This window comes from Carcharodon carcharias, chromosome 14 (assembly GCF_017639515.1).
Source record: "Carcharodon carcharias isolate sCarCar2 chromosome 14, sCarCar2.pri, whole genome shotgun sequence".
Lineage (NCBI taxonomy): Eukaryota > Metazoa > Chordata > Chondrichthyes > Lamniformes > Lamnidae > Carcharodon > Carcharodon carcharias.
In genome coordinates this window covers 113,256,667-113,267,974 of record NC_054480.1, presented here as the reverse complement: position 1 = coordinate 113,267,974, position 11,308 = coordinate 113,256,667, and the positions used below count along the sequence as shown (strand labels likewise).

At 43.7% G+C, this 11,308-nt stretch overlaps 1 long non-coding RNA gene across 1 annotated transcript in view; it reads left to right on the top strand.

Annotated features, from left to right (window-relative positions):
- The first annotated feature begins 259 nt into the window (after window positions 1-259).
- LOC121286868 overlaps window positions 260-11,308 on the top strand; it is a 52,274-nt gene continuing 41,225 nt past the window's right edge. The window contains exon 1 of the long non-coding RNA XR_005945093.1: window positions 260-375. This is a non-coding gene — a long non-coding RNA (uncharacterized LOC121286868). The remainder of the gene's footprint in view (window positions 376-11,308) is intronic.

Genomic DNA, 11,308 nt, shown 5'->3' with positions numbered 1-11,308 from the left:
CAGCTGTAATGAGCACACAAGCCCTACCCAGCTGTGTTCCTGCCTGGGACAGGATGCTGATTTCCCAGCTCAAACAGCTCCATTGTTTCTCATTGAAATAATCCTCAAAGTTCTGTCTGAAATGTTTATGCAGTCAGTGAGACCGTGCAAGTGCTAGATTCAAGTGGAATGCAGAAACGTATTGAGTACAGCTTGTCTTGTTTTTGCTTGCAGTTTTTCCAAAGTGTCTAATGGACCCACTGGGTGTCCAAAGAATAGGGACAGATGGGGCTGGTTTTCACCTGGCCAAATGGGTGATAGCGAGATGGTAACAGACTCAAAATGAAGCCAGTGGACTTATCGCACTGTTAACGACTGTTGTATGGGCTGTTTCAGGTAGGAGGCCCCTTTACTATGAAATGTAGGTCCCATAGGACCCCGATTGTCATTGCAGAACAGAACTGGATGGAACCAGTGTCGTGCCCCCTCTGATCAGCCTCACTGGTGGTACAGACGAGTAGGACCAACAAAGGTATGTTTTACATTACTGTTGTGGGGCTGAGGGTGCCTGGGAGTGCTCCTCCGAGTCCCACCAAATAATCTGGCCTCTCCTCACGATTGCAACCCCCCTCCAGGTCTTACCTGCCAGCAGAGGAGCCACCCGATATCGCGTCGGACTCATCTCTGACGGGCTGCGTCAAGGTGCACATTTGGGGTGGGTTGCCAACTGGTTCTCCTTGAATGAGGTCCATGTGGACTCGAGGAAGGTACTCGATCTGCCTCTGAGAAAGCGGTTTGGCACCATGAATGTTGAGCCAACCATTAGTCAACTTCCTTGTTTCTATGCAACATGTTTCGAGTAAGACATTCCCAACACAGTCTCAGTGTACGGAACAAACTTCATTCATAGAGTATAAGTAATCGGTCTATACAATACAAGGTGTGGCTTCAGGTTTCTCTCCCTAGCTCTCCAGCAAACCTTAGAAAAGCCTTTCTTATAAATTCTCAATGCCCTCTTAAAAAGTACATTTCCTAGATAAGACTTCATTGTTTATCTGTTGTGGAACTTTTTCAGGGACAGTTTATGGACAGCTTATTTACCTAACTTGTAATAGGCATCCATTCCAAACCATGGTTAATTGATCCCTCTGCCTATGTTTATTATGTTTTAGCAAGGTGGTTGACTCTTAACTGCCCTCAGAAATGACCTAGCAAGCCACTCAATTCAAAGGCAATTAGGGATTGGCAACAATTTGACCTTGCCAGTGATGCCCACATCCCATGAAAGAAGAACAAGAATTATACTACTCACTAAGGTTAGAAATTAATCAATCATGGTCAAAGTCTTCACAGTCAATATCTCCCTTCATATGCATTCCATATAGATGGTAAAAGACATCTGGAGTGATAAAGAGCTTAACCTCTCTCACTCATCAGCATCCCACTATTTTCCTGTTATCCTTAGAAACTCTGTTCCTCTGAGACCAGTTGCATATATGCAGTTCAATTGAAATTTTAACTCTGAACTCTTCAACATGCCCAGCATATCCACCATTTCTTTAATTTCTGTGAGATGTATTGCATAATCAATAATATTACTCTAATCCATGAGTGCTGACCTATGTTATAACTGTCTCCTGTTTTTGTTATAAACTATGTTACAATTCCCATAAAGAGATGGATTTCCCAAATGACTAATAGAAATAAACCAGTGGAAAACACTGAAATAAAAAAAAACAAACTAAAATCAACATAGATCAGACATTAATTAACAGACAATAACACATCAAGCTAAAGTAAAAGGGATGTTTCACATTCACTAACACAACCAAAATATGTCTTATAAAATAAAATACTTTTACCCAATGCCACACTCATTGCAGATAGGAAGCATATCAAGAACAGTCCCACCGTAACTCCAGCTCTCCAGCAGGTTCACGTCCCCCCATAATACCAAATTGAAACTTTCCGTGCACTTCGATAATTGTTCCACTCAGCTCAAGTTTTCCAGAATATGGTTGTCACCAGCAAGGCACACCTTAGTGATTCCCCGTCATTAAATCTTCAAGAGCCCTGTTTGTTCTGTTCCCTTTTTTGAACAGAAACCAAACTCTCAGAAGCATCCTACTTGGTTGTTAACACAAAACAATTCACCCTGCTTTCCCATAGTAATAACTCCTTTGTTTCTGCATCTCAAACAGCAGCTGCCCTTTTTTCTGTAATACTATGAAAAGGTATTAAAACAACCATCCCCACACAGTGGGTTTCTGTTTGAATTTCTCCCCTCCCCCCATCAACCAGATCACATGGGCATGTCTCTGAGCAAATGTGTTCTCTGTTTCACTTTGAGTTAGAGATATATTTCAAAGCATAAAACGTTTCAAAACATAACCAGCTTCTAAAGTGACCTCCAAGCATAAAAATTGCCTTTCCAATGCCAGCATTACATTGTGTCATATACTTTGTTAGTCTTCTAATGCTATGTTTATAATCTACGGAAGGAATCCCAGAAAATTGTTTCATTTACCAGTTCTCAGTCATTATCTCCAATGGCATGGGCTTATCTAAGGACCTCATCTTGTTAGCATCACATACCATTTTCAAGCCATGTGACCTTTTAGTCTACGTATCATTTGATTAATTTTAAACATCACAATTCACGATAAAGAAAATCCTAACACGTGTAGAAAGCCACATTAAGAAGAAATTGCGATTTGAAAGGATCTCCAGCTCCCCCTTCTTATTCATCTTGTGGATATTCTCACCGGGTATTACAGGTTGAGTATCCTTTATCAGAAACCCTCGGATTTCAGATAACTTCTGTTTTTGGATACCGCATTTAAACTTACAATAGCCTATGCCTAGGCTAGCTATAGTCTAGGGTAAATAAAATTACTGGAAAAGTAAGATGTATCACTGAATAATAAATACAGGGTACCTGTAATGTTTCTTTTTGATGTGTTCACCACAAAAATCGCAAGTGCAGACAAATAACTAGACTTCTTGTGCTAAAGGGCAATGAGGTTCAAAAAAGGTACGGTTTTTGGATGTGTTTGGTTTTTAATTTATGGATAAAGGATAGTAAACTTGTACTCTCCCTGGCTCTCAGTTGTCCCAATTTTATTGTTGACTCAAAGGAACCCAACCCGAACTTTTGGAAATTCTCTTTTCTTTAATTTCAATCTCTGATAGATTTTAGTAAGGAGACATCAGAAGCACCAGAACAGAGCAGAAATTATAACCAATTGATGACAGACACTAGGAAGAGGGATAACAGGAAAATCACCACCCCTCTCACCTTTCCTAGGATTGCACTTGGCTATAGGCTGGCAATTTTTCTGGCTGTAGTTTTCCCACTCTGTATTATATAGACCTTTTCCAGCCAGCGAAAGGGGTTGGTGATGAACTAATGAATGATGTAACCAGCATTTGATCTTCAATCCCACCCATCCCCACCACTACCCTATCCACCCCCTAATGACCCCTTGCATGACATCTCCCCTCATCTCCTGACAGGGGTTAAATTTTCATGGGGTAATTTTCTGATACTCCTGTAACCAATAATTACCTCTGATGAGGTTTTGCAATGAATGTAATTTAGCTGTTAACTTACAAGAGACATTGTAACCAAACTCAATCCTGTCATCTGATGCCTATACATACTTTCCGGCATGGGTCACTGGTTAGCATTTGGGAAAGAAGAAATAAAGGGACATCAAGGTCAACTGCAGCACCCTTATAATGGCCCAGCTCAGTTCAGCCAACTCAGCAAAGAGTCAAAGGTTCAAATCTGACCACTGCCCTGAAAATCATTCCTTACCTCAAAAGCATGTAACATTAGCCAACACTTCAGGGAGTGCCACATTGTCAGAGATGCTGTAATTTATGTGAGATGTTAAACCAAGGTCCCATCTGCCTGTTCCTTAGCATGTGAAGGATTCCCTTTTACTGTTAGAATGAGGAGGGAGTTCTGTCAACATTTCTATTTGAATTAACCAGTAACAAATTAACTGGCCATTCATCTTGTTGTTATCTGTGGGATGTAGTTATTGCAGAAAGGCTGTTAGTGTTTCAACGTAGCCATAATCAGTGAACTCTAAACGTAGTTACTGACATTCTGCCTGTTCTGTAGACCCAGCGGGATATATGTGCGTGTGTTCTTGGATATCAGAGTCAAGCTGGCTCCATACTCACTATGGGGTGGATCTCTTGGTGAGGAGTTGGAGGTCCGTTTCTCAGTGAGAGTCAGGGATTGGGGGAGGTGGGGGAAGCAAACAAAAAAAGCTGAAAAAGCTTAAAGGGGAGCCTGCCATCACATTAAAAAAAGAGAGAAAATCAACTTGTCTTTCGATGAGCTCTAATCTCCCCCAGTTATATATGTTACAGGAGGCAGTTTTGTAGATGGCCAAGTAACCAAAATAAGGATAAAAGCAAAATACTGTGGATGCTGGAAATCTGAAATAAAAACAGAAAATGCTGGAACAACTCAGCTGGTCTGGCAGCATCTTGGAGCGAGAAACAGAGTTAATGGTTCGAGTCCGTATGACTCTTCCTCAGAGCTCTGAAGAAGGACTTGAAACGTTAACTTTGCTTCTCTCCCCACAGATGCCATCAGGCCAATCAAAATAAGGAGACAGGCTAATTTGAAAAAAATCAAACTAAAAAGCTTAAACTCATTAAAACAAATCGCTTAACTTTATCACAGACTTGAGTAGTATTAGGAGACAGAGATAACAAATGGAGCCAGGATAATTGCACATGATTTGGGAATAAGTCGGAAGATTTTTCAATGACGTGTTCCCATCACACGGTGATGCAGCCACTGGAGTATCTGGAAATTGTACGCCTGGAGCCTAATTGGGTGATGCAATTTGCTGAGGTTTGTTCCCAGTAGATAAGGATCCGTGTTAGATTAGCACAATTGGAGCATTTAACCATGTAATTCCACCATAACAATTTGGTATTTTAGTTCTTGTTTATAACTGAGGGCTGCCTCTGTGTTGCCTCTGTTGGTAAATAGCTTGCACGGTGTGCTGCTGGGTCAGGCAGCTTTCGAACAGCCCAGTCTGAACCCAGTTAGTTAAGATCTGGAGTTCAGGGCAGGAAAAAGCAACCAGGGTTCTTATTCCTAATCATCCAGGTGAAAGGTGCAGCCTTATAGACATCATGGGCTGGATGTTCCCTCTAGGGGCAGGAAACAGGCGTCCATACTGCTTCCAGGTCCTAAAGCACCCCTGAGAGAGGGGAGGGAGGGGAATAATAACTCTTATGGATTTTAATGGAGGCACTTCCTTAATTAGTGTGTAGTCAGGTTCATGTCCAGTTAAGGGCAGATGTAGTGTTTCCCTTCTTCTTCTGCTTACTTAGCAGATAAATATTAAGGCACCAACCACACTTAAACAATTGGCTCACACAAAAAAACATGTAGGTTCATTTATTAAGGATTTGAAAAGTTGCTAACAGTGCTACACAGTTGGTGAACTTGTACACATACCTGAGCTGAGAGCTTCCTCAGAACAAACTGAGACTGATTCTGAATCACATGATACATTGTAACATTTCTCCTCTAGTAATGGATACAGAAAACAAAACTCACTTAAGATGTACCACAAAAGCAGCAGCAGGCAGGCTCTGGAAGCCGGAGGGCCAATCAGCTTGAGAGAAGCTGCAAGCTGCAGTAGAGGGTAAATAACTGAGAGGGTGCTTCAACATGGAGGTGCCTCTTGTCAACGTTTTAAAAACTTTACCTAAAAAACAGAGTAACCTGTCAGGCCACCAGTGTTCCAGGAGGGGTGGTGGTGGGTAGTGGTTGTTGGAACCCCTTCACAGGCTGACCTTTGGTTGGACCTGCACTCAGGTAGGCAGGTAGGGCCTATAGATCTGCTGGTGTCCTGCCCCTCTAACCGACCCTTCCCCCTCACGCCATTCCCCCTACACTTCCCCACCCTGGACCTGCTGCTGGCTGGGTAGCCCTTACAGCCCTGAGCTAACCATGGCAAAAATGGCCGGTGCTTGGGAAACCGTTGCTGGTATTTTCCATCTGCCCCTTTTTCCGACCTCGGTCGGACCTGAAAATTTAGCCCTATGACAGGCCAAGCTCAGTTCTTCTCACAATTGAATAACTCATTGTCTAGGTCAGAGATAAAGTGTGTCACTTGAGTGTAATACCAAAAAACAGTCCATAGCGGTGGAATTCTATTTCATTATCAGGAAAAGAGGGGATAAAAATGGAGGGAAGGGAAAATGAAAGAAGAGCAATTCGCTTCAGCAAGTAAACCATTTAAACAGTGTGGCCATATGACCACCAGATGGCAACCTACTCCAAGAAGTGACCTCACTCAGCTTCCCACAAGGTCAATCTGGATTGATTTTGACATTGAGCTACTCTGCTCCCAGTATGGAGACTTACTCAGCAGGAGCACTGATGAGAGAATTGGGTCCAGAGGTCAGTTTCCCATTCCTGCAGCTGTCTCAAGATTCTGGCCATTATGCCAGGAATTGGGCAAGCTGATCATCGTGCCATGATTCCGTGCTTGGTGCTGGGAGTGGAAACTCACAATTTTGGGGCACATATGTTTTTATTTAAGGTTACAAATGTCTTGAGTATTATGATTCTAACCCAAGGACAATTCTAGCAGCTGGCTTTTCTGTTTAGGGCATTAGTGCACATTGTCACTGCAGGATTATTAATCGAATCTGACTTCCAAAAGCAACAGGCTCGAGGAAGAGATGAATAGCTTTGAGTTTTCTTTTAACTTTCTCCTGCTATGGTTCAATTCTATGAGTTCTCCCCATCCACAAGCTCCTTTCCTTTCCCATGCAGCCAGTGCCAACAGAGTAATGGAATGTGGGATCACAACTAAATCTGATCCTGCCCTTTCCTCATGTCCACATATTCAGTGATTAGGAGCACCTTGAATTTACTCATCTCTGACTCAGGACTACTGAGGCAACCTTTGTACCCGTAATGTGTTCAGAGGTAGCACCCTCGATCCCTGAAATTGTAGATTCAAGTCTCACTCCAGCACAGATCTAAGCTGACACTCGAGGTGAGTGCTGCACTCTTGTGGATGCTGTATTTCTGGTGTGATGTTAAACTTAGATGGAACTTAAAAGAAATCATACAACACTATTTGAGGAAGAGCTTAGGAGTCCTTTCCAGTGTCCTGGTTAATATTATTCTCTAATCTAAACATCATTAAACAGAATGTCTGGCCAATTTCTCATTGCTGTTATTGGAAATTGTATGAGTTTATCACATATCCTGGAATTCCTTTTGATATGTAGACAGGTAACATTCTACTACCACAGGCTAAAAAACCTGGATTTGGTATATTAGGAAGTAAGAATTTGTTTATTATTTAATGGGATGTGGGTGTCTCTGACAAGGCCAGCATTTGTTGCCCCTCCCTAATTGTCCTTGAACTCAGTGGCTTGCATTCTAGAGGGTATTTAAGAATCAACCACATTGCTGTGGGTCTGGAGTCACATGTAGGCCAGACCAGGTAATTACAGCAGATTTCCTTCCCTAAAGGACATTAGTGAAACAGATGGGTTTTTAAACAATGATATTTTCATGGTCACTGTTACTAGTTTTACATTCCAGATTTATTAATTGAATCTAAATTTCACCAGTTACTAGAGTGGGATTTGATCCCATGCCCTCAGAGAATTAGCCTCAGGATGGCTAGTCCACTGACATTACCACTACACCACCATTACCCCCTAAAGTCCACTGACATTACCACTACACCACCATTACCCCCTAAAGTCCACTGACATTACCGCTACACCACCATTACCCCCTAAAGTCCACTGACATTACCGCTACACCACCATTACCCCCCTAAAGTCCACTGACATTACCGCTACACCACCATTACCCCCTAAAGTCCACTGACATTACCGCTACACCACCATTACCCCCTAAAGTCCACTGACATTACCACTACACCACCATTACCCCCTAAAGTCCACTGACATTACCACTACACCACCATTACCCCCTAAAGCTGAAGCAACAGTAAATAACAACTGTCACTAAATTACAAACCCTCACATAACCTGAATGCCTCTAGCAAAACAATAAATGTCAGAAACCCTTTGGCAGCTCTGTGTACTGCTTTCAACAACCTGTCCTCAATGACTCACTTGCAAAAGAAAAATTCATGATGTCTCCATTGCTTTTGCTCAAGAAGCAGCTGTTAAGTCTGTGGATGGATTTGAAAACAAGGATGAAAATTTGACAATTGAGGCATTGCTTAACACAGAGCCAGTTCTCTAACTTTACAACCCTCCAAGGTACCTGGGCTTCTCTAGTTCTGGTCTCTCGTGCAACCTCAGTTTTAATCTCTCCACCATTGGCAGCCATGTCAGCATCTGTTCAGTCCTAAGCTCTGGAATTCCCTCCATAACCTTCTCTGCCTCCCTACCTCTCTTTCCTCCTTTAAGACTCCCCTTGAGGCCTACATCGTTTGGTTAATTGCCCTAATGTCACCTTATGTGGCTCTTTGCCAAAGTTTATAACATTCCTGTGAAGGGTCTTGGTGTGTTTTACTATGTTAAAGGCACTATACAAAAGCAAGTTGTTGCCCTATCTTGCCCAACCCAGACACACCATCTTTCACCTGCTGAATGCATTAATGCCCTGTTTAGGTTGACAGAAAGTTTGGTGTTACCCACAAAGCCACGGGCAATGGAGTTATCCACGCTAACTTAAAAAATTTGTCCATGGGATGCAGGCATTGCTGACTGGGCCAGCATTTATTGCCCATCCTTAGTTGCTCTTGAGAAGGTGGTGAGCTGCCTCTTGAATCGCTGCAGTCCATGTGGTGTAGGTACACCCACAGTGCTGTTAGAGAGGGAATGTGCTCACAGGATAAGATCAGGCCTAACCTTCCCACACTTCACCGTCGAACAAAGCAGTAATCACAGAGAAAAAAGACTTCCATTTCCTTCTATTGTTAAAAAGGATCTCATCCCCCTTGAGGACTAAACCTGCTCTGTTTTCAAAAGAGATGATTCACAAGTTAAATGAACACAAATTATGAAATTGATTGGCTGGTTTGACTGATGATGCAGCTCCTGAAGGAGATAAACTAGTGAATGGGCAGTGATAATAAGCTCATGTTTGTAGCTGTTGTGATTGATTGCTCAGTGAGAGAGAGGCTTGTATCCCAATCCATCGCTGGCTCTTCAGACTCATTACAAGCTCACTGACTATTACCGAGCCCTAATCATTAAACTTGGACTTAAGTAAATTGTTTTCATTTTTTATGAAGGCAATCACTAGCAAGCAAATTGGAAGAGTGTGAGCAAGGAGCAGAAAGCTATTTGTGCCTCCAAGAACACCAGAGAGCCAGGTGGAGGCTAAAGATGAAGGGTGAACAGGGATGTCAGGATTTTTTTCATCCAAAGAATAATAGAGTTTAGAATAAATCACCAGGGAAGGACATTGAAGCTCTCAGTGTAAATAGGTTCAAGAGGAAAGGGGTAAATTTCTATTTGTAATGCCCCCTGGTGCCTGCCCAAGGCTGTACAGAAGGCCTGAACGGTTATCAGCTTGAAGCTCACATTTGAATTTTGCTGCCCAGCTGAGCTGCTGGTTGAGGTCAGTGGAAAGTTGGCTGGCACCTACACAGAACCAACTGGCAGGCATAGCTTGGCTGGGTGTTGGGTGGGCATGGGGGCTGTGGGGATGGTGGTTTGGGAGAGTAAGTTGGCAGTGAGTTGGCAGGGTTTTGAGTGGTTTGGAGGCGGATGTGCTTGGTCCTGTAGAAGTGTTTAAAAAGAATCCCCAAAGTGTATCTTTACCGAAGCAATCTCCAGCAGTGTCTTTAAGGACCCCCTGGTTGGGCTGCTCAATGTCCAGGACAATTGGGACCAATGAGCATGGTTAAAATTTTGAGTTGGATATAACACTTCTTCAGGATTGAATCCTTCAGTTCTGAAGAATAGTTATATTCGACTTGAAATGTTAACTCTGTCTCGCCAAGATGCTGCTGAGTTTTTCCAGAATGCTTTGTATTTCAGATTTCAAGCATCTGCAGTATTTTGCTTTTAATAACATGCATAGTATCTGTTCCAGCCATTTGTACAATAAAACTGCAGCCAGGGCTCTACAGCAAGCCTGGGGACCCTGCTTTGCATAGTTACGCAGCGTCTCTCCTGTCTTGAGTGCGAGTGCTTGGATGACACTTTAAAAAGGAGGTATAGTAGGTTTTGTGAAAAGGGGTGGATGGGACAAGGACAAAAGGAAGATCTGTGATAGAGTGAAAGTCAGGAGTTAGTCTTCCAGGGGTCACTGTGAGGGACTAGACTGGTGGCTTGGTAATGGGAGGGGGCAGTGTCAGGATGGGCATGGGGATGGTAAGAAGCGTCAGCTTTGAGGGGAGGGAAGGCATGTGGAGGTGGATCATCATAGGATCCAGGGGAATGTGGGAGGCTCAAGGGTAACAGAGAGGGGAGGAATGGTGATATTAGGTGTGCCACGGATGATGGGGGAAGTTGGGTGATGGGGAGGGTAGAAGGCGATGGACTGAGTTTGGAAGGTGATGCGCATCATTTTTCCAATCCGACCTTGAGCACGCAGGTAGTCAATGAGACCCCTTGAGGTGGGAGCAGGGTCTTTTCGGGTGGGTGCAATTCAAGGCCAGTGCAAGTGACACCCTAATAATTATGAGGCAACTGGATGTCAATCATGCTCAATGGTGTTCTCCTCTCTATGGTGGAGCGCACACAACATTCGGTTTGCTCCCGGCCCACAGGTCTCATAACATCGAGATACCAGCACGGTGTGGAGCTGCCGTTCATTCTATGTCATTTGCCGTTGGCTGCAGACAGAGGCAGGGATGAAGGGAGGGAAGGAGGTGGATGCCTCCAAGGGGCACAGCTGGTAGACAACAGCCAACTCGCGACTCCAAACCTCCAATCCCCTGGGTGAATGGTCATGGTTGACAAGGGCTCATGTGGTAAATCTTTCTATATTGCCAAGGCGTTCTATAGAGTCTCAAACTTGGATGGAGGCAGGCAGAATAGTGTCAGAGGGAGGGTTCTTGTACATGGCTCTCATCCAGATGAGGAGAAGGAAGGCCCATCGCAAGTTGGCACAGGGCCATGAGGAGCAAGGGCCTGAGCAGCAAGAGGCATCAGGGCCTCAAGAAGGTCAAGATGCTGGTGAACAGGGTCCACTGCAATGGCCAGCATTTACCTGACCATGGGTGTATCGCCGGCAGTGGTCTTACCTAGAGATGAGCAAAAGGCAATGCTGGAGATGCCTTTGTATGCCCTGGGATGTGGTTGCTCACATCTGCCAGCTTCTCCAGTAGTT